This window comes from Equus caballus, chromosome 2 (genome assembly GCF_041296265.1).
Source record: "Equus caballus isolate H_3958 breed thoroughbred chromosome 2, TB-T2T, whole genome shotgun sequence".
Lineage (NCBI taxonomy): Eukaryota > Metazoa > Chordata > Mammalia > Perissodactyla > Equidae > Equus > Equus caballus.
In genome coordinates, this window is record NC_091685.1 from 5,965,130 (window position 1) to 5,988,882 (window position 23,753).

The window sequence follows — 23,753 nt, forward strand, 5'->3', positions numbered from 1 at the left end:
CGCAAGGGCTGGGCAGGCCCCGGGCAGAGCCCACAGCGCAGCGCCCGGCTCCTCCCACCCCCGAGCCTGCCCGCCCGCGGCCGCGGAGGCCAGAGGCAGACAGGAGAGGCCCCAGCTGCCCCCGACCCAGCGGGGCTGAGCAGTGAGGGGTGGGGGGCACGTTAGTCTGCTGGGGCTGCCATACAAGGTACCACAGACTAGGTGACGCAAACAACAGAAGTTTGCTCCTCACAGCTCTGGAGGCTACAGATCCGCGATCAAGGCGGTGGGCTGGTTTCTTTTGAGGCCTCTCTCCTTGGTCGTCTCCCGTCTTCCTGTGGTCTGCCGCCCTCTGTCTGTGTCCAAACATCCTCTTCTTATAAGGTGGATTACGGCTCCTAATGACATCACTTGAATTTAATCACTTCTTTAAAGACTTTACCTCCAAACACATGCACGGTCTGAGGCACTGGGGGTTAGGACTTCAACACACGACTTTCGAGGGGACGCAGTTCAGCCCGTTGTGGGTGCTGTGGCTGCTCTGTTTAGGGGCTCTGTATTCACCTCCTCCGGCTGCCGTGACAAATTACCACCGACCGGGGAGCTTAAAAGGACCCCCACGGACCTGGCCTAGAGTTCTGGAGGCGAGAGTCTGAAGTCAAGGTGTCAGCAGGGCCTGCTCTCGCTCCGAAGGCTCTTGCGTGGGTCCCTTCTCTGCCTCTTCCTGCTCAGGTGTTTTCTGGAAAGCTTGGCATTCCTCGGCACGTAGACGCATCGCTCCAATCTCTGCCTCCAGCTTCCCATGGCGTTCTCCTCTCCATGTGTGCCTGTGTCTACACTTCCCTCTTCTTGTAAGGCCCGCCCTAATCTATATAATCTAGTATAAGACCTCGCCTAATTTGATTATACCTGCAAAGATCCTGCTTCCAAATAAGGTCACGTCCACAGGTGCTGGGAGTGAGGACTTGAACGTATCTTTTTGGGGGATACACTTCAACCCACGACAGACCCCTCTCCTCACACCCCTGCCCCTCTGCCCTCAGAGCTGCTCAGGTGTCACTTTTTGCTTAAAGGTTCAGAGACGTCCAGGACTGGCTTCCCTTGGTTGATGCTTTTTCAAATGACTAAGATCTTTCTCTTTCCCGGGTCCCTTTTCTCTCCCTCTCGTTGTCTCTTTTCCTTTTTCTCATCCTTCTGCTCTCTTGTCCTCCCCAGTTTTTGTCTCTCTGCTCTGCCCCTCTCTCCCCGCTTTCCCCAGCCCTCCTCACCCTGGCCCCTCTCCCGTCTCCCCCTCCTTGCTTAGGTATCTGCCCAGAGGACACCATTTCTTCTCAGACGTGATGACCAGGAAGAATGTTTTTCAGTTATCATAAAGATCGTGAGTTTCTGCTTTGCTCCAGTGACCACATGATGACTTTCTTTCCCAGCTTGTCATGGATTGGGTCTGCTTTTTCAAGCATTTTATAATAATTATTTGGCTTTTTACCCTTCTGAATTCTCTCTGGAATTAATAAAGTTAAAAAAAATGACTTTGTTTTCTTCTTCTAAGGAAACCTGAAATTGCGATGAGTGGGTTAATTCAGCGGAAGTTGCTCTGCACTCAGGGAGGAGACCATCGCGGCCCCTGGCCAGCAGGAGCCGCAGAGCGCCACTCACACCAGAGATCATCAATCACACAGCTTCCTAAACTTTTGTTGCCAGAGCCCTGAAGCTTCTGCCAGGTTCTTTCTAGGCTGTTGCTGGCTATCTGGTTGGTCTCTTCTGGGTCCAGAGCTTGTGTCTTCACCCTCATGAAGGAATATAGATGCTTAAGTCCTAAGTTAACCATTTGCAAACCAAATCTAGCAGAGTATGAAAGGAATAATAGGCCACGACCAAGTAGGGCTTATCACGAGAATTCAAGGAAGACTCCAAGAAATGAGCCATCAAGACACAGGGCGCGGTGAGGACTCTCAGAACCACTGTGCTGAGTGAAAGAAGCCAGACAAGATGAGAGGACACTTAAAACTCCAGGAAGCACGAACTCATCGGCAGTGAGGGGAGCAGGCGGGTGCCTACTGGAGGAGGGGGTGCGGGAGGGGCCAGGAGGAAACCATTTGGGGGTGACAGATATGTTCTGTCTCGATGGAAGAGATGACTTCACAGGGGATATGCATGTGCCAAAACATCAAAGCGAACAGAAAAAAGATCACAGAAGATCCCACGCTGGAGCGATCTACTAATGCAGCGGCGTGTAGACACAGACGGAGCGGGCGGGACATAAAGGGAAAGGCAGGCGGCCGTGGCGGCGCAGCAATGGCCCGTCCTTCCTGCCGGAGCCCAGCGTCCTCCCCAGCTCTCCCTGTCCCCGCCTGCGGTTGTCACCGGGAGACTTGTGTTCCGGCTTTGAGCCTGTTTTCTGCAAAATGAGGGTAATTGTGAAATGAGGATAGTAACACCCACGCCTCAGGGCTGTTGTGAGGCTGAGAGGCAGTAAGCTGAGGCCTGTGCCACAAAGCAGAGCCTCTGCAGATGGGAGCAGCGAGGACAGGTTTGTTCCTCACACCTTCTCCAAGAACCTTCCGCATGTCTGGTGTCACCTCGCAGCCAGGATCCTGAGAGGAGGCGTGTACCTGCGGGAGGAACAAGGCCTCCCCGCCGGCGCAGAGCCCGGCCCTTCCGGCCTCGGCACCTCAATTTGTCAGGGTCTGTTTTATCCAGAGTCCAGCCCAAGACCCCTCCTCTCCAGTGCCCCAGAAAGTGTTTTGAGATTCCCCCAGGGGAGAGAGGCCTTTTCTCACGAGCAAACAAATTTTAACTGAAAAGCATTTTGAACATGCATTTTTAAAAAGGGGAACACCACCACCACCGTCATCACCACCGTCATCATCACCACCACTGCCACCACCATCACCACTACCATTGTCATCACCACCACCACCACCACCATCACCACCACCACCATCACCACCACCATCATCACCACCACCACCACCATCATCACCACCACCACCACCATCACCACTGCCACCACCACCATCATCATCACCACCACTGCCACCATCATCACCATCATCACCACCACCATCATCACCACCACCACCACCATCACCACTGCCGCCACCACCATCATCATCACCACCACCACCATCATCATCACCACCACCACCACCACCACCACTGCCACCACCACCATCATCATCACCACCATCACCACTGCCACCACCACCACCATCATCATCATCACCACCACTGCCACCACCACCATCATCATCACCACCACCACCATCACCACTGCCACCACCACCACCACTACCACCACCACCATCATCATCATCACCAGAGCAGCAAGCTTACATTGAGGGCTTCCCTTGTGCTGGGCAATGTTTGAAACACTCTCCATCTTTCATGTACATCTTGTTTAATCCTCACAACAGCCCTGTGAGGGTTACAACTATTATTATCCCTATTTTACAGATGGGAAGACTGAGGCATAGAGAGGTTAAGTAGTTGCTTAAGTCACACATGCAGGGGGTGGGGGAGGGAGTTGAGATGCAGGCAAGAAGAATCTATAGAGGGGCATTCTTGTTACTGGACCATTAATCTAAAATTTTGATTTTAAGTGTATTGGCTCCGTAATCCCTAGAAGGATACAGGCCTAGGGACACTCAACAAGTGTGTGCGGGGGACGCATATCATGACCATTTTAATGATGTTCAGAAAAGAGGAGCTGGGGTGGACCCTTGACTCCCCGGCCAAACAGGGGCATGAGGTGACTCCCCAGTTTTTCTGCTCACAGAACATCTGAGTGACCTCACACTTTACAGATGACGAAACTGAGTCTAGAGGGGCTAAACAGCTTGGCCAGGGCCCCACAGCAAGTAGAGAGCTGGGACTTGAACTCACGTCTTCAGGGTGCTGGCTTTGCCCAGGCTCTGAGAACTGTGAGACCCCTCTTACTCAGGCCCCAAGAGGCGAAGGCCCTTGTCAAGGGGCAGCTGGCCAGAGCCACCGTGTTGCTCTGTCTCTGATCCTGTTCCTCTGTCTCACCCACATGGCCCCAACTCCCATAGGCCAGGCCTCGTGGCTGTGGATGAGGAGCTTTCTCACCACCGCTGCCCACTCTGGGTAAAGAAGCAGACCCTTGCAGCCGCCTCCCGTGTGGGGAAGCGGGGGTCCTCACGTGTCAGCTGGCCCAGCTGACACCCGCTTTCTCTGCTGGGCTCAGGAGGGGCAGGCATAATCTAGAAGAGTGGAGGCGGCTTTTAAATACCCTTTAATACCTCCCCATTGTAAAAAAGAACATCCACACAGAGAAAATTAAATGACTGCACTGCTGAAAAGCCTTCGGCTGGGTAAGGCTCCTGATCAGAGCTGGGAATGCGGCCAGGAGAAAGTCATCTCCGCAGCCCCGCTGGGAATGGAGACAATGACCCGGTTAGAGAAGCCTTTGGGAGGGGCCTGTCCTGACTGTCCCCTCTGAAAGGGGCACCTGCCACCTCTTTTCTCCCAGAACTACATTATCCACAAAAATCTATAAGACCTTTGATTGTTCTCCCTTAAAAAGGAAGGGTGGGGTGGTCCCTCAACTGGCACTGGATTAGACTAACTGTGGAACCTCCTGACTCAGCATACCACTCAGCAACAGCTGGGAGCGAACGGATTGAAGATCACTGAAAAGTAAATAACTAACAAATAAAGGGGAGCAGGCCCTGGCTGCTGGTCCCAGTCCCGACCTTCATAGTCATGAGGGAGGGGTCCCTTCAGCATCTTTCTGGGGAGGTGCAGTCCTGTGGGAAGCCCTCGCCAGGCCCAGCGCGCTCTGGCACCAACACTCACACTTGTGTGTGAATGGATGAATCCAGAGACAGCTCACCTCTGACCACAGCTCCCATGGATGAGGTGCGTGGCGGGTCCCCAACCTCCGCCCAGCAGGCTGCCTGGAGACGCCGTGCAGGCTGGATTCCCGAGGACGGCCTGCTTCCTCACTCAAGCCCCCACTGAGCCCCTCCTGTGTGCCAGGCCCTGTGCAGGTGCTGGGGATGGGCCCTTCCCCGAGGGGCTCACACTCTGGTGGGAGTGTCAGAGGCAGCTGCAGACAATTATGTCAGGCGGGACAGGGCGAATCCCCTCACTGTGGAAGCCTGAGGAAGGGCCAACCCTGACGGGAGGTCAGAGGAGCTTCCTGGAGGAGGTGACATTGGCTAAGATAGGGCCGGGATGGAGAGGGGTGGGCCGGTGGGAGGCAGGGGACCATCACAGCCTGGACAGGCATGAGGCAGCTTGGGGAGGGAGGTGGGGACGGGGACGGCAATTGGTTCTCACTGAAGAGTGACAAAGGAGGCAGCTGGGAAGGGCCCTCTGGGGTCCTGAAGGCTTGTGAGCCTCTTGGACTTTGGATGCTCCTGAGGCAATGGTGGGGCCCCTGGAGAACAACGTCGTCAGGTATTCACTGTAGAAAAGAAAGGGGATTCGCATGAGCCACAGGCGACACACTTAAGCTGTGTCTGGCTCTTCCAGGGCGCTTGTGTGAGCCCGTCTCGCGTGACACATGCAGAAGCCCTTTGTGGATTCTGGACGGTGGTGGCCTGCCTCACACACCCCATGAAGCCAGCAAGTGTTTGAACCCACCTCTTGGCCGAGCCACCTCTGGGCCCGGGCTAGAGCCTGGCGTGGTCCTTGCCACCCTGCCTGCTGAAAAGGGAGAGCAGAAAATGTCACTCACACATTTCTGGCTGGGTCCCATCGCCCCTGGGGCGCCACCCACCCGTGCCCAGGAGGACTGCCTGGCCGACCTGGAAGGCTCCAGGCCTGGGGAGCAGAGCGGGTCCCCACGGCCCTCTGAACCTCTGTCCACGCAATTGTGTGGCATGATAACTGGGACTGTGGCCAGCAGGGGGCACCCCAGGACAGACACTAGGATCACTCAGCAACCGTGTCCTTCATACACTGAAAACCAGTGTCCCTACTCTTCCTCTTCTTCCCGGAGCCCAGACCTCCAGGTGTCTTCATGAAATCATATTCGGAAAAGCCCTTCTGCACCTGACACCTTTGACCACACTGATCATTGGGAACGAGAGGTCCTTGAAAAGTCCCCACAGGGAGGTTTTTCTGAGATAACTAGTCAGTCCCATTTATCAAGGAAGGGGGACAGATAATCTTAGGATCAGGGCTAGGGGGATACTGGCTGGAAGAGGTTCCCAGGGGACCCCAGCTGGTGTTCACCAGAGCCATTTCTTGGAGCCCACCCAACCCACACTCTCATTAGGCCCCTCACTCGGGACATCTGCATGCCAGGCGGGGTGTCAGCATCTTGGGACCCTACTCCTGCGACACCCTGGCTGGGCAGGTTTGGCCCTGACCCAAGGCAAAGGGTTTGGGTCAGGTTCATCCTGAAATCAGTCCCAAGGTTAGCCCAGAACTGCCCTGGGGTGGCAGAGGGAACCGTGGGGCTGGAGGGAGGTCTTCTCTAGTTATTTTCGGGCGAGAACAGGCAGCCTTGCTCAGGAGTGTGCGATGCACTGTGCAGATAAGCATCGGATGAGCAGAGTTCAGTGCTGTAATTAAATACTACACACAACAAAGTTAATCCCACACCTACTGAAAGATACATGTGATGGGGATTGTGTGGCATGATAACTGGGCAGAAATAGAAAGTGTGTTGTGTAAATGAATAGAATTGATGCTGATTTTCTCAGCCAACCTTTTTACAGCTTCCTGTCCTTGCTAGTACCTTCCTGTCTAAGGCAGGGTTGATGGTGGGTCATCGTAGTTGTACATAAATTGACACCAGTTTCATGTCCATCCTACCCACCCTGCCAGAGACACTGAGTTTCCCGGGGGAAACTTCCTCCCCCTATTTATAGTCCATGTGGCTGACCTCACACTAAAGTGAGGGATGAGCCTGTGACCCAGACATGCGCAGTGAGAACACTGCACACACCTGTGCCCCAGTGACTAGGAATGGACGTGCAACCCAGTCACAGTCAATGAACCTCAACTCTTGGACTCTGGTTAGATCTGTTGGGAAGAAGGAAGTCTCTCTCTGCCGGCCTTGCCATGGGGCAAGTGAGGCCAACCCAAGTTATGCTGGTTGAGGAAAAGAAGCGGAGCAGAGAGACCGGGTCCTATTGGCATTGTTTGGTCTCCTGGATCCAGCCATGTGAAGCCACCTTGAACTTTTTAGTTATAGGAGTCAATAAATTCAGTTTTTTGCTGAAGCTAATTTGAGTTGAGTATTTGTCACTTGGAACTAAAAATCTCTTGTCTGCTACACATTAGGGAAGCTTAAGGCGAAAGGAAGATAGGTGGGAATGAGGGGAACCAGTGAGATACGGTGGCCTGAACTTGGACGGGTACAGGGGAGAGAGAGAAGAGAACAGATCCAAGAACTTAGCAGGTGGCATCAATGGGACTCCCCGAATGACTGGATTTGTTGGGAGAGGGAGAGAGAGGAGCGAGGAAGGGCTAGGGGCCAGGGGCGTGCTGTTCTCCAAGGCAGAGAGCATGAGGAGGAGCGGGTACGTGGAAAGACACCAGCTTCCACTTCGCAAGTGTGTGGTTTGGGTGCCCCTGGGCATCCCGGCACTTGTCCAGTGGGCTGCTGGCCGCGCGCATCTGAGCAGGCACTGTGGTGGTCAGCAGAGGGAGCTTCTGGAAGCCTTGAGAGTGGAGACATTGCCCAGGGAGAGGGGAGAGGGCGACAGAGGAGCTGGGGCCAGGCACTGAGGGGCACCTACGTTGAGGACAAAACGCTGGAAACAGAGAAAAGGGTTTGGAGATGACAACTCCAGAGAGCCTGCCAGGGTCATTACTGGCTGCCCTCAGCCTGTCTAAGGGCAGGGACTGTGTCTGATTCATTCCCCAGGTATCCTCAGCAGCAGCCCTCGCCTGGCATCTAATGGGAGCTCAGTAACCGTTTGCTGGATGAGTGAGTGAGTGAACAAGGGAACAGCCGAAGGGCTGGTGGAGGGCAGATATGAACTTAGTCCAACTTCTTACAAAAAAAAATCAGATTGGGACATTAGAACACCAGGTTGGCTTGTTGCTTGAGATGGGCACTTTGTCTGGCACCTCTGAGAGGCCTCAATTCTGGGGCCAGGGTCCTCCCCCACTCCCCTTCTCTCCCTTATGCCGCCTCAAGTCACAGCCAGGAAGGAGCTGGCAGGGAAACAGGCCACTCGCTTTCCTTTTCCTTTTCAAGAGCCTGCTCTTCCCTTAACTTAACTTCCCTTAACTGACACCTGTCTGACTTCAGGCCCTTGAATCTGTCTGGTTCAGGCTCATTCTTTACCCACCCTCCTCTGCCCTCAGGCTCCCCTGATGACACCAAAGGACCAAGCCGGGAACCAGCCTGGCACACCCCCCCCCCCGACCCCTGTCCCTGGACCCCCTGGACTGCCTGTCTGCTGCTGTCATTCACCAAAGTCGCCTTTGTCATTCCCTCTCCTTCCCCATCCCTGCCTTGGCTCCAGACACTGTTCTGCCCAACGAGGGTTAAATGAACTCCTGAACACACGCGTGGGGATTTGGGTGCTGGGATGGAAGCCGTAGGGGGAGAAGAGTGGCAGCAGGTGGCGAGCCAAACTGACTGCACTTCCTGGGAGCCGACGTAAAGGAGCTCAAACTGGAGCCATCCTAGGGGGTGTGGTATCCCCCTGTGGTTTTAATCTGCCTGTCCCTAATGGCCGATGACCTTGAGTATTGTCGCATGTACTCATTTGCCCTCCCTATACCCTCTTTGGTGAAGTGTCTGTTCAAATCTTTTGCTCAGTTTTTATAATTGAGTTTTTATCATCTTATCGAGTTGCAAGAATTCTTTATGCATTCTAGCTACAATCCGTTTGTTGGATATATGTTGTTTTTTTACAGTTTTATTGAGATATAATTCACACACCATAAAGTTCACTCTTTTAAAATGTATAATTCAGTGGCTTAGAATATATTCACAAAGTTGTGCATTGACTATCACTGTGTTGAATGTATGTTTGCAAATATTTCCTCCTAGTCTGTGGCTTGCTTTTTCATTTTCTTAACAGATTCTTTCGAAGAACAAACCTTTATGATTTTGATGAAGTCCAATTCATTGATTTTTTCTTTTGCAATTTGTAGTTTTTGTGTTGTATGTAAGAAATTTTTGCAAAACCCAAGGTCATGAAAATTTTCTCCCGTGTTTTCTTCTAGAATTTTTATAGTTTTAGCTGTTATATTTAGGTCTGTGAGCCTTTCCAGGCTAATTTTTGTATATGGGGTGAGGTCAGAGCCAAGGTTCTTTTTTTGTCATTTTGATCATATGATTGTTCCAGCTCCATCTGTGGAAAAGAGCATCCTTCTGCCTTTTTCACTTTGTCGAAAATCAATTGACTGTATATGCATGGGTCTTTTTCTAGACTCTCTATTCTGTTTCATTGATTTGTCTATTTTTATACCAATACCACACTGTCTTGACTATTGTAGCCTTATAATATGTCTTGAAACCAGGTAGCATATATCCTCCAAGTTGTTCTTCTCTTTCAAAGTTGTTTTGGCTATTTCAGATCCTTTGCATTTACGCATAAATTTTGGAATCAGCTTCCCAAATTTCCACACACTTGCAAAAAAGCCTCCTGGGTTTTGATTGGAATTGCATTGAATCCATAGATCATTTGGGGGAGAATTGACATCTTAACAATATAGAGTCTTCGATCCAGGAACATGGTCTATTTCTCCTTTTATTTGGGCCTTAATTTCTCTCAGTAATATTTTGTAATTTTCAATGTTTAGGTCTTGAATATCTTTTGACAAATTTATCTTAACGATTTCGTATTTTTGATGCCATGGTGTGATATTGCTTTTAAAATAGCAATCTTCATTGTTTATTTCTGGTATATAGAAATGCACTTGATTCTTGCATATTGGTCTTGTGGCCTGCAACCTTGTTAAACTCCCTTATTATTTCTGGGAGCTTTTTCGTAGGAGGCGTAGGATTTGCTACATAGATGATCATGTCATCTGTGAATAAGGAGGATTTAATTCTTCTTTTCCAATCTATAAGCATTTTATTTCTTTTTCTTGCCTTATTGCACTGGTCAGAGCCTCCTGCATAATGTTGAATAGAAGTGATAGAGAAGACATCCTTGCCTTGTTCCTGATCTTAGAAGGCATTCAGCTTTCTTAGAAGGCATTCAGTCCTTTGCCATTAAGTATGATATTAACTGAAGCTTTTTTTAAACGCCTTTTATCAGGTTGAGAAAATTCCTTTCTAGTCTTAGTTGGCTGAGAGAAATTTTTATCATGAATGGCAACTAGATTTTGTCAAATTCTTTGATTAGGATGATCATATGTTCTTCTTTTGCAATCTGTTAATATGCTGAATTACACTGATTGGGTTTTGAATATTAAACTAGGCTTACATTCCTAGGATAAACTCTACTTAATCATGATGTGTTATCCTTTTTATACATTGCTGGATTCCATTTGGTAGAATTTTGTTAAGGATTTTGCGCCCACAACTGGTGGGATCACTAATGAGTCCCTGTCTTGTGTGAGCTCGTGTCCCTGGCTCCTTTTGGGTGGCTCTTTCCCCAGCCTCAAGTTGCTCCTCACACACGCCCTCATCAGTTCTCAGCTGAGGCATGAGGGAGGCATAGCTCCAGGGCTTTCTCTTGGGGCAGTGCTGTCTTCCCTGTACCCTGTCCTGTGAGCTTTATTCATCTTGGCTCCTGGGCTTTCACCGTCTCCTCAGCTCAAGGGGACCAAGCTCCCCCTGGGCTTGCCTCCTGTACCACACCCCAAAAACTCTCCAGGCAGGAGGTGGAGGCAGTCAAAGGCTCACTCCTCAGGGCCGTCTCCTCTCTCAGGGGCCACTGTCCTGTGCTCCCTGTTGTTCAATGTCTAAAGGCCATCGTGTCATGTATTTTGTCTAGTGTTTTAGCTGTTTCAGGTGGGAGGCTGAATCTGGTCCCTGCCGCTCCATCTTGGATGGGAGCACAATTCCAGTCTTTTTTTGAAAAGAAATGTCAGTTTTTAGCTAGTCAAGGTCGTGTTTTCCTCATTCAACATTCTAACATAAGCATGCTCATGGGGAGGTAAACTTTCCATAGATGCCGCTGTGAGGACTGTGAAATATTCTGTCAAGGGCGTGGCCAAGTTTCACTGATCCTGACCCTACATCTGGACAATCCCCGTCTCAGCCACGTGAGAGGAGGTGCCGCCCTTCCCACATGAGGGCTCTGCCTCCTCGCCTCGGGCTCTGCTCACCACTGATGCGCTTCCTGACAGAAAGCATTTGGCACCGCAGACTTCAATGAGGTGGTGATTAAGGACTGCAGAAGAAGCGCTTTTCAATTGAAACCTATTTTTTTGCTGAATGGAGCAGGTGTCTGGAAGTCATAGTTAGGGAAATGAAAGGATCATATTATTCACAACTTTCCTGTAATTAAACTCATCCACTTTCTGAATGAGGCCTTGTGCCCAAAATAACAATAACCATAGCTCCCACCTGGGGAGCCCTCTCTGTCTGTGCAGCAGCACCCTCTTAGGCACTGGAGCCAGGCTCTGGTTTGCTCCAGAGGTTAGTGGACCACGAGAAGGCCTCTCCCAGGAGCCCAGAGCAGGCCAAGGTCTGTTAGCTGAACCCTCCCGGCTGAGCTTCCTTTCCTCTGGTGCTGGTAGAGACCTTGGGCAGGAGATCAAGGGGCATGTGACAAAAGGATTGACAAGATAAACTCAGCAGCAACATAATAATTACTACCATTTATTAAGACTCAGTGCTAAGTGCTTAATCCTCACAGAAACCCTGTGAGGGACACGTTGAGAAATTACAGTTCAGAGACGTGAACTAACATGCTCGAGGTGACACAGCGAGTTGGTGGTATTATAGGATTCTAACCTGGACAGTCTAACTCCAAAACATTTCTTTTAACCACTATCATTTGTTTAGCTAAGTCCTCCCGTACCTCCAATCCCCACCCACCCTTCTCTCCACGAGAAGCCCAGGGGAGCCTGGATGACTGGGACAGCCTGAGAAGGGCTGAGCCCCGGGAAACTGCCATCCTGGGAACTGACTGCGTGTGGCCAGAGCGCATCTAAAGCCAAGAGCCACTCAGAGGCCACACTTCCTTCCTGGAGGGAGCCGAGTAGGACCTCTGCCCAGCGCAGGGCTCTCCTGCCCCCAGGCCCACGCACTGCCCCAAGTCCCGGGGTCCTTTTCCTGCCCTGAGCTCTGAAAGAACCAGACAATTATTTATTCAAAGTCAGTCGTTGTCCTGCCAACCAGCGTGCCCAGTGCGGTGCGTGACATACCCTCTTTTGGAATTCTCTGGGTGGTGTTCTTACAGCTTCACTGATGAGGAAACCAAGCCTAGGGGTGGGCGGTGATTTGCCCAAAGAAAATGAAGGAAACAGGATTTGCACTAAAATCTGCAAAGGATCCTGTCATCTTTCACTGAAATCTGACCACTGGTGGTGAAATTCTTCATCATTTATCAAGAGCCTCCATGTCTCTTGTGCCGCGCCTGAGTCCACCAGTACTTGTGAGAGTGGCCAACAGAAGGCGCTCTGTTCCCCCAGGGGGCGTGTGGTGGATCAGACAGATGACAGATATTACCCTCTTAATCCCAGGCAGCCCTGACCACACAGATTGATTCTGAAGCTTCTGTGGATTAATTATAGTCAGACTCCTTGGTTAAGGACAACAAAAACAGACTTAAGCAACCTGAGCAGAAAAGAGGCTTGTTGAAAGGATATTGATTTGAGCCAATGGGGCCAGGCTCCTGAGGACCTAGCCACAGCCGCGCCTCCGAGCCAGTCTGCTTAGGGTGTCCCCACACCACGACTGGATGTCCCTCCACCGGCAGGACTCTGGGGTCAGCACCATCACAAAGAGCAGAACAGCTGTTCTTCACTGAGTCCTCACCAGGTCCAGGCATGCGCCAAACACTCTGCCTGGGTAATTCATTTTCTAGATGAGGAAACTGAGGCAGAGGAGGTGAAGCAAGTTGACAAGATTGACAGCCAACAAATGGAAGAGCCAGGATTCCACCTGACCGACTATTTCCTGAGCCCTTGCTCCTCATCACCATGGTTTGCTTTCTTGCTGCCATCTCTGACGGTCCTTTCTGCTTTGTGTCCCTCCTTCAGGACCCAAGGTCCCAGCAGAGTTCTGAGCTCAGCCCACATCCCAGCTTTCAGGGAGAGGCGAGGAGACCACCTGTTCTGCCTCAATTTCCTAAGCAGAAGGTGTGGCCCTGGATTTCAACTAATCTTGAGATTCCCCCAAACGTGGAAGGGAATTCAGATGCTGGGTAACCCTCAAATGTCAATGCCCCCACAGGACTGAGATGACTCCTATGGAGGACTGTCTGCCACGGCCAGCCCTCGAAACCTTCGGCCCTCCCGCTGGGAATCTGGATACAGCGACGTGAGGCTTCTTGGCAGATAAACTCCTGGGCTCCAGGGTAGGATGGGTAACTTGAGGCATGGTCTGGTGGTCCTTCATGGGAACAGCTGGGCTGGCGTCCCCCAGATGCCCGGGGGGGCCTTTTCCATACAGGCCAGGAAGCCAGGTTTCCGAGATCGGTGTCATCCCCCCTTACCCCATTTTCCTGAGAGACGGCAGCGCCTGCCTCCCCATCCCTGGCGGCGCGTCTCAAGGAGAGCAGAGCTGCTATCTTTGTTTGGCATTTTTCAACGTCAGCAGCAGAGAAGCAAAATCAGCCCAGAGGGCTGTTTAATTGCAATATATGAAATCATCCTTTTTCAAGGGGGAAAAAAAGAGTTCCCCACCCCTTCGGTTTCTAGCGCAATACTGTATCTGCTGATTCCGGTCCCATTCAAAGCCAAACAAGCACATTCATCATCGCAGAAAGTACCATTCACGCGCACGCTCTCCACAGGGCTGGATTTCGCCTCAAATGTTCCCCAGCCCAAGTAAGCCTGTGCAAGCTGCTGAAACCCAGTGGGTGGGTGTGGAGGGGAGATGCTGCCACAGCTCCCTGGAGAACACCCTCTGGCCCCTTGGTGCCCCAAGGGCAGAAGGAAAGTCAGCAGGCGCCCTGGACCGGGTCAAAAGTCCTGGCCCAAATGCCAGCTCGGACCTGGGGCAGGGCCCTTGCCCTCTCTGGGGCTTAGTTCCCTGTCTGTAAAACCAGAAGGTCAGGCTGGATGAGGGGTGGCAAGTGTGCGAACCTTGCACCCCCAGTCTCCCCCGCCTGGCCCACGCCCACTTCTCTATTACTCAAGACTTCATTCACTGAGCCCAGCTGTGGTCTCAGAGTCCTTCTCAGCACTCAGGCAACCGCATTTGACAGGAAGCGCAGTAGTAGCAGCCAACAGGCCTTGCCGTGCGCCCTCTGTGGGCCAGACAGCGTTGAGTGCTCGGCCCGCGGGGGTACTTACCCCACTCAACAGCCTCATGAGCATAACTAATGGCCCCACTTTACAGAGGAGGCGTAGACGGGGTAACGTGCCCAAGGTGACACAGCCGGCAAGTAGAGGAGTCAGGATTCAGACCCAGGCCGTCAGGTTCTTGACTCTGAGCTCTTAACCCTCACTACTATATAGGTAAGTCAACAAAGAACTGGCCTCTGGAGAGAGATAGGGGTCCCCCAGGTCATCCTTATGTGCACTTTGCACTTGATAAATGTTTGTTGAATAAGCGAATGAATGAATGAAGTGAAAACTAGAAAAACGCTGGGAAGAAGACAATAATAATAATAATAAAATAATAGCTGCCATTTATTGAGTGCTTACTGTGTGCCAGATGTGACCCCCCACCTTGGGAGGAGCTCAATAAATATTTGTTGAAAAATGAGGATGGTTAACACCTGTCTCATCTACTCTCCCCACATCTTTTTGAGGCAAGAACCACATGGCCTCATTAGAGGCGAGATTAAGTTTCCTCTGTTAGCAACGAGCAGAGCTGGGCCCAGATCTGACCCTAAATCCAGCGCCTTCTGGAAGTGCTATGGGAGGACCACGAAGAGGGCAGCTGGAGAATTTGAGGGGCATGCGTCCTTGTAAATTCTGCCAGGGAAGCCCCACAAGCTGCCGAGAAGGGGAAGGTTAGGCGGCCAGCCTGGACAGCCTCTGGGTTTCTTCCACCGTGTCCGGTGCTTGCTCTGCCCGGCTGCTCTGCGACAAGAGGCCGGCCTGAGGGAGGCACACGGAGAGTCGCAGCGTCCTCAGGGTACCCCACCTCCAGTGCACCTCATCAACTTGAGCCAGCCGACAGGGAGGGTGAGCCTGACCTCGCTCAGGCGAGGCTCTTCAGTCCTCTGACTGTGACCCACAGAGAGAAATTTGTCTCGTACACGCACTCCAAAACAACAGTCCCACAGAACAATGTTTCCCCTTTCTAATTGCAGAGTGTGGTGACAACTTTCTATTCTAGTCTGTCAAAATAACACACTGGTGGTCACACACTAAGTTGATTCCATAGACCATTAATGGGCTGTGTGATTTGAAGTACATCGTGCTAGGGTCGTGCACAAGTACTAGCTAATATTAACAGAGTGCTCACTACCAACTGTGCAGGGTGCAACCCATTTGACCCAGAAACAGCCCGACAGGTAGGTCATTACTGTTTCTTTGTTTTGGATGAGGGAATGGAGACCCAGAGAGCTGGAGCGACTTAGCAGTGCATCCCTGGTGTATCGGTCAGCTACAGCTGCAGAACAAGCAGCCTCAGAATCTCAGTGGTACCAAACAATAGGCGTGTATTTCTCACTCCTCAGTTTGTGGGTTGGCTGGGGTGCGTCTGCTCCACACGTCTCATCCTTGTCCTAGAACAGCAGGCCTAGGGGCAGGGGCACGCAGGCCCCACTGCAAAGCGCATTTCAAGCCCCTGTTGCATCACACCTGCCAACTCCCAAGTCGCAGGGCTGCACTGCTGCACTTTCAGTTAGGGCTCTGGGCTCTTCTGAAGAGGAGAAAGGAGCACACCCGTGCACGTGACCACAGCAGCAGTGCACGCTCTGGCAGACTGCTTTTTGGGTTTGGAGTCAAGTAAAAATAGCATTTAAACATCCTCCATTTACATCCTCTGTGGAAAGACTTATGATTCTTTGTTTGCGTGCTTCTAATGAATTCATTCCTTTAAGAAGGAAGGAAGGAAGAAAGGAAGGAAAAAATGGAGGAAGAAAGGAAGAGGGAGAGAGAACCCAGAGGGTAGGCAAATGGCCTCACATCTCTGAGCTGATTTCTTCACCTGTGAAATGATGACACAGGTGAATACGTTTTAACATGTTGAGTGACAAAAGTAGGTTACGGCACAGCACGTGGTGTCTCATGTTCGCATTTCATATTCATATTTAATATATACGCACGTGTGTGCATATTTAAGTGCATAGAGACATGCGTGAGAAAGGTTCCGCTAAATCTTACCAGCAGTTACTGCACAATGGTGAAATTTGGAGTGATTTTTTATTTTTTCTGTTCACTTTCTCTGCTCTGCATGAATGTTTTACCAGGAGAATGTATTACGTAGATCATCAGAGAAAGCAACAAGGGCCATCACATTTTGCTAAACAAAACCAAAATCACCAGTGCCTGTGTCACATCCCAGCGCCCTCTGAGGGCGTCAGCCCCGCCCCTCGCGGGCCCTCTTTCAGAGCCCGGGTCTGCTTATCGTGCAGACGGGGCGCAGGCCCACACACACTCCCTCCACATTCTGGCCGTGTGTCCTTGTTCCTGCTCACCACCCTGAACACTCTGGACACCTTATCTCTCACATTCCGCTTCCCTTCCCCGTTCCCATGACCTTCAACGACGTGGAGTCTGTCTTCGCTAACACTCTATGAAGAGGGAATTCCTTCTTTCACTCATTCATTCATTTTTCCCTACATTCACTCATCTATCCATCCATTTGTCAAACATTCACTGGTGCCCGCTCTGCACCAAGCTCTGTGCTGGAAGCCAAGGACCCAGAGACAAATCAGATGCCAGCCTGACGCAAAGTTCCCTCAGTCCAGCAGGTGGGACGTACCAGCTAACAGGCGTGTGCAAAATGCTGCAGGAGCACAGAGGTGGACTTTGATTCTCCTGGTCTAACCCTCATCACCTCCATTCTACAGAGAAGCGTGGTGGAGGCCCAGTGTCAGAGCAGGAAGGCTCTGAGAGGCGTCTTTCAGGGATGGTAAACAGGTGGCATGTGGTAGCATCACTCCTCCCACCCCATGACCACGATCGACGTTACTGATCAAACAGGCCTCTTTCCCCACGAACCCCAGGCTCCTTTGAGTCAGTGTCTCACTCCATTCCAGCCAGCCATACCTGGCAACTGGAGCTGGCACGTGTGTTAGCAAGTCCAACCCCGGATGGGGGAATGGAGACAGCGAGGCCCAGAGGCGCTGAAGGTCATTCAACAGGTTAACCTCCCAACTCCTTGCTCCCAGACACAGAGGGGATGACTGCAGAGGGGCTGGGTCAGGCTTCACCTTGTGTAGTTCCAGCCTGCCTGCCCGCACCGCCAACAGGTGAACTCTCAGCTTTCTCTGTTCTCTGCCCCGCGGCAGGGAGAAGAGATTGTCCTCAGCAGAAGAAATCCAGGAGGCATTATGGCAGGACAGCTTTTTGGCAGGCTGTGAATTGCCAAGTGGATTAGGAAGGACACATAAGCCGGAAGATGCCAGGCCCACACACGGTGACGAGCACAGCTTGGATCTATTTCATTTCTGATCACACCGGAACAGAACAAGAATTATGGACAAAGTGCATAAACCTAAGCGGCTGTGCCTGATAATTTACACTCCTCAATGTCGTTTTTAATGCTCCATGTCTGCCTCTCTCCAACCTGGGAAACACTAAATCCGGCCGTTTGAAGACTTGCTTCACGCTACAATATGCCGAGTCTTCCCAGACTTGGCTCGGTTCCCATGATAGCCCCCATGCGCCCCGGGGCCCCGGGCCCCCACCCTGTGACCCTGCTGCAGGGACGAAACAAGAGAAGGAGACTGGCAGAGGGGGCACTGAGCACACACGCACGCCCGTATCCGTACCCCTCCTCTCCCAGGCCCCACCACACTTTAGGTGTCAGAGCGAGTTGGGAGCATAGGCCTTGGGGTCACGTGGCCGTGGACTGAGTCCTAACCCCCCACCTCTGAAGGGTGGGACTTGGGACGAGGCCGTCACTCTCTCTCAGCCTCAGTGCCCTCATCTGAAAGCGGGCTAATGAGATCGGCTGTGCGGGGTTGCTGCAGGGAGTCCACACTGAGAGTGTGTCTGACTGTAGCGCGGCTTAGGGCACCCAGCAAGTCCTGAAAGCATGACTGTTATTATCACATTATTGTCCAGATGCAGGATGACGGACCTGTCCCCTGGGGCCTGTCAGAGACGCCTCCAGGCTGGCATTCACAGAGCCCTCGGCTAGACACAGGATGGACTCTCTATGTGTTAGATGGATGGATGGATGGATGGATAGGTACATGGACAGGCGAGTGGCTAGATGGAAGAATATTTGCACAGGTTCTATTTCTGGCACAGAAAACATCAAAGCAGGGATTTGAGAAGGCCCAAGTTTGGCATCCCTGAAGTCAATCTCAAAGGTGACATTTCCTGCTTCCCTCAGAAACCCATCACTCTCCCGCCATTAGAGAATTTCTCCAAACTCTTCCCAAACCCATCCAGACCCACTGCAAAGCCCTGCCCCACCCCTGCCTGGTTCCGCCTCATCTGGTCTAAAATCCCCAACTCACCACTCGGAGCGCACTGCAGCCAGGCCTGTCCACTCACCCCTGAGCTGGGCACAGCAGGCGGCTCCGTGGAGGGCAGGGCTGGCTTTGGGAGGCGCCGGGGGCCCTGCTCTGGCTCAGCTCTTAGAGCTGAGGCGTCTGGGGGAGGACACCCTTCCGACGAGGGTGACGGAAGCAAGGCTCTGGGCCCCTCTGAATCTGCAGAGCTGGTCTGGGTTCTCGGTTTAGCTGGGTCATGGGCACCATTCCTTCCCAGCTGTAATCAAAGGCTGCTAGTCACCCTGCTTGGCAGCCCACCTCTCCGCCAGAAGCCCAGGGTGGCACGGGGCGGGGCCTTCCTCGATCTCCTGCGGTCACTTGACACACAGTAAATTGCTTCTCATGAACTCGGGCAGGAGGCAGTCCAGGGGGAGCCACTGCCTCATGACGAGTGACATTCATCAGGTGCCATCTTCATTACCTGCAGGCAGGGTTGGGCTGCCTGGCAGGGGGAGCCTGCAGCAGCGCCAGGGCCCAGGGCTGAGTGCATCAGCCAGCAGGGCTCCACCGGGACAGACATCAACAGAGACACAGGTGGAGGTGGGCGAGGTGCCCTGAAGGGACCAGCGCCAGCGCCCGCTGCTAGCTCCGAGACTTGGTTTCCTCCTCTTTAAAATGAGTGCACAGGCCTCTCCCGCTTCGCTATCTTTTCTGAGGATCAAAGAAACAGAAGGCATAACAATCACAACAATGCTTGCATTTGCACAGCATTCTACAGTTAACAAAGGCCCTTTCCTTGCCAGGAATACGATTCAATAAATATTGTCCCTCCTCTCACCTGTGAACTGCTGCCTAAAATTCCACCATGAGACTCGAGTTCCTTTATCCTAAGCCTTTATTGCTCCCTGCCTGCCCCTTCCCAGGGGGCAGTGTTTTGCGAGCTCCAGGATGGAATGTGTTCGGGGAGGAGAAGCAGCAGCTGGGAGCTCCTCAGCTCTGGCGATGGCCTCCATGCTGCCCGTCTCCTTCCATCCTTGCTGCAGTTTCAGTGAGGAGCAGGAAGGTGCTGGGGGCCTCCCTGAGGGAGGAAGGGCCAGAACAGGGTGTCTGGGATGCCCCAGAGGAAGCTGGCTCTTCCTCCTGGGGAGGACGGAAGGGAAGGGAAATGTCACTGCAAGTGCTGCCTGTTCCCAGATATGCGCTGGGTTTCATGAAGTGTCACGCGATGCTCCCAACAACCACCGCTAGGTAGATACAGATTAATACCTCCATTTTACAGGGGGGAACTGAGACTCAGAGAGGGCAGGGAGCATGTCCCTGTCACAAGGGTAGGAGGTGGCCAAGCCTGTAATCAGACCCGCTCTGTCTGAGCTGGGTTGGGTGGACAGGGGAACAGAAGACAATTCGATGGGTCTTGAATGTGTGGATAGACAGACAGGTGAGGCGGGAAGGGAGGGGTGGTGGATGGTGAAGGCGGAATGTGAAGGTGCAGGTTAAGCGGGCAGACTGAGCCAGGCTCCATCCCTGCAGCTCAGGGTCTGGACTTCTCCAGTCTGGGCTCTCCTGGGCCTCCGGCCACGGCAGGGGAGACGTTTACCTGGGCACAGTCTCCGGGAAGCCTGCGGGGCCCTGGGGGGCCCTGGGGTCGGTAAGAACAGTAGAGGAAGTGGACTTCCTTCCACTCCCACTACAGAAGGGCTCCCCTCCACCTGCCCCGTCCCCGGGGGTGTGAGGGCACAGCCCAGGGACCGTCTGGCAGGAAAGCTGTAGTGGGAAGAGCTGCCTGGGCAGAAGTAGTGTTAGAGAGGCTCTCAGCTTCTAGAATAGTCACAGCATTACTCCTGCTGGAACAGAGGAAGCCCACCCAGGGGGAAGGGGTCCCGTGGGAGTCCAGGAATGGCCCAGAATAGACCTTCTCCTCATCAAAGGCTCAGGTCCTCCCTTATTCACCAGGCCCTGTCTGCCCCCACCCCAGATCCACACGGCCCATCCGTTCCTGCCCACTCCTTTCACCCCAGGAGCCTCGCACATCAAATGCTTCCCTCTCTGCGTGCCCTGTTTCACTTTTAAATACTGTCCTTTCCTTCCTCTCTCCTTATCCATCTGCAGGAACAGCTTTCCCTTCCAGCTGCCCAGACCAGAAACTTTGGGATAATCCCGGAAGACTCTCTGTCTCTCCCCACGTCCAGCGTCCGCATCTCCCTCTGAAGCTTCCAGGACCCTCCACGCTGCCCCCTGGGCGGAGCCCTCACCACCTGGGCCTGGATCCTCACAGGAGCTGCCCATTGGTCTCCCTGTTGCTGCCCGTGCCCCCCGCAGTCTCCTCTCCAATCAGTGTCGAGAAGGAGCCTGGTCAAATCCGAGTCAGATCACGGCCCCCCAGGCTCAGAACCCTGCACAGCTCCCACTCACTCGAACAAAAGCCAAAGTCCTTACTGTGGCCCTCAGGCCCCGCCTGACCGGGCCCTGTCCCCTCTCGGTTCCCCCACCCTTTAGGTTCCACCTCACTGGCCTCCTGTCTGTTCCCGGTGCCCTCCAGGCCCGCCCCCACTCAGGGTCTTTGCCCAGGCTGTCCCTTCTGCCTGGAACACCCCCACCCCCCACCTGCCTCCCTCAGCACAGCACACCCATCCCCTTCAGCTGCTCTCCTGTCTCCTTACCTGTAGGTAGTGCCTTCTAATAGCTACACAGCTCACATACTCACCACATCCATCGCGCACTGTTCCTGTACTGACGCAAGACAGAGGCTGGGACTTCTGTCTGTCTTACTCATCCGTGTGTCTCAAAGCCCAGAGCAGTGCTTGGCCCACTGGAGGCACACACTAAATAGTTGTTGAGTGAATAAAATGAGTCATTAGAAATGCTCTCTGGGGGCCGGCCCCATGGCCGAGTGGTTAAAGTTCTGTGCGCTCTGCTTCTGCGGCCCAGGTTCGCAGGTTCGGGTCTCTGGCGTGAACCCACTCCACTCATCAGCCATGCTGTGGAGGCATCCCACATACAAAGTAGAGGAGGATTGGCACAGATGTTAGCTCAGGGCTGATCTTCTTCAAGCGAAAAAAAAAAAAGAAAGGAGGAAGATTGGCAATGGATGTTAGCTCAGGGCAAATCTTCCTCACATACAAAAAAAAAACCACAGAGGAATAGATAATTGAATTATTTAAAAAAAAAAAAAGAAACATTCTTACTGTGTCTCACTGTGTAAGTAATCCGCCATGTTATAAAAAGTATGGAAAATAGAAAAGCAGAAAATTAAAATTACTCATGGTTTTACCACTTTAAACACAGCTGATCATTAATGTTTTAGGATAGTGTCTTCTAGTCCTTTTTATTAAAATTTTTATAGCAAGAACCATAAATTGCTTGTCCACTACAGACACTGTCCTGGGCCATCTCCACATGACATCTTATTCTTTTTCACAAGAAGTCACGTGCTGGGCATTGCACGTATTTCTCAAGTGGGGAACCAGGCCCAGAGGGATGAAGAAATTTGCCATCTTAACAATCGTGTTAGTACTGGATATGGCATTTCATCCTGCCCTTTTCACTTCACTATGTCATGATCCCATCCCCATGTCACTAGAACTATCTTTAAACATAATTTTTAACGGCTGCAGACTATTCTACCCAGAGGGTACGCTATTATTTCCTGAACTAATCCCTTATTGTTTGGAATTTTGGATATTTCTTTTTATTGTTTTAAATGACAAATGAATATTCTTAAATATTAAGCATTTCCCACATTTCTGAATTCCTTCATCCAGATTTCAAGAAAGGAAACTGCAGGGTTAAAGTTGTATAGACTTGTGAAAAGTCTCTGGACGCTTGTCACCAACGCCGTGTTGACGTCCGACGTGGAATGGCCCCAAGTGTGTGAGTTTGTGTGTGGGGCTCGTCTCAGATGTTTTCTTGTGGTGTCTTTGTCCTGTTCGTGGGCCAGAGCTGCTCACGTTTCTCCGGACGAGGGCCTTGTTCATCACCGAAGCCCCCGCCCTCGCGTGGCTGCAGCCAAGGCTTCCGGCCTTCCACATTAATATTGCAGGCAGGGCTCCTGAGGACCTAAATATTTGATCAGAGCGTGTGCCGTGCTGTCAGTGAGCCACATTCAGAGCAGATGAGACTCTCCTCCCCCTCTGCAGTCCCCAAAGTGGCGTGAGGCCTGGCCACCGTCAGACAGGCGGTCAGTGTCCGTGGAGAGCTGGTCACTGTGGGGAAGGTAGGTTAAAACAGAGGCGACACGTATCCCAGCAGCCTCAGCCTTCCCTCTCCATGTGGCACATCTAACAGCCTGCAACAGTGTCCTGCTGGCTGGGAGGGAGGGCCAGGCAGGGCCCACAACACCCAGCCCCAGGCCTGGCGCACAGGAGGCCCGTGCGGGTTCGTCAGTGGGTGGACGCCTCGTTCCTGGAAACCGGGAAGGTTTGTTCAGTTCATTCTCTCACCAATTCTTAAGCACCTACTGAGTACCCGGCTCTGTGCCATGCACTTTGCATGATTGTTTTAATGACCCTTGGAACAGTGCCTAACACACTGTAGGTGTTTTAAAAGGGTTAACTATTAGAATAATAACGAGAAAGAATATCATTTATTTATTATTATTACTTCTTATCTCAATTCTGTGAGGGAGGCATGGTCATTATTCCCATTTTACAGATGAGGAAACAGAGGCTCAGAGACTCAGGTCAGGCGTCAGAGGCCAACTGCAGACTTCGGCCATTCTTTCGGGGTCTAGCACTGGATGCGGACGCCACGGCCCTGGCCAGGCCTGGGGCCGCCTGGGACTCCACACCTCTCCATCTCCTCCTGCCCCCGCTCCAGCCCCAGGTCCCCAGCCCCTGCTCCTTGCCCAGCCTCATCTACAGGGGAGAGGGAGGGACAAACTCCTGGGGCCAGGCGGCTCTGCCTCACCTGACAGGTGTGGCCCTCAGGGGAGAAGACCCCATTTCCACAGAGGAGGGCCCCCACCTCAAGCTGCTGTCCGGCTTTTCCTCTATTGTGGAGCTCCAAGGCCTTGGTGACAAGGGCTTGGAAGGAGGACAGGAGAGACCCACAGGGTCACTCGGGGATGACATAGTGCACAGGATGGTGATGGAAGAGGCCCAAGGCAGAGCGCTGGCTCTCAGGGACACATTTGGCCATTTGACACTACGA

At 52.4% G+C, this 23,753-nt stretch overlaps 2 long non-coding RNA genes across 2 annotated transcripts in view; one reads left to right on the top strand and one right to left on the bottom strand.

Moving 5' to 3' along the window:
• Nucleotides 1-1,581, top strand: part of LOC111770692 (uncharacterized) — a 24,587-nt gene extending 23,006 nt beyond the window's left edge. The window contains exon 3 of the long non-coding RNA XR_002804092.2: nt 1,195-1,581. This is a non-coding gene — a long non-coding RNA (uncharacterized lncRNA). The remainder of the gene's footprint in view (nt 1-1,194) is intronic.
• Nucleotides 1-19,257, bottom strand: part of LOC138920248 (uncharacterized) — a 22,995-nt gene extending 3,738 nt beyond the window's left edge. Inside the window, exons 1-2 of the long non-coding RNA XR_011431091.1 lie at nt 18,630-19,257; nt 5,590-5,652 (exon numbers count right to left, since the gene is read on the bottom strand). This is a non-coding gene — a long non-coding RNA (uncharacterized lncRNA). The remainder of the gene's footprint in view (nt 1-5,589; nt 5,653-18,629) is intronic.
• Nucleotides 19,258-23,753: the final 4,496 nt, after the last annotated feature.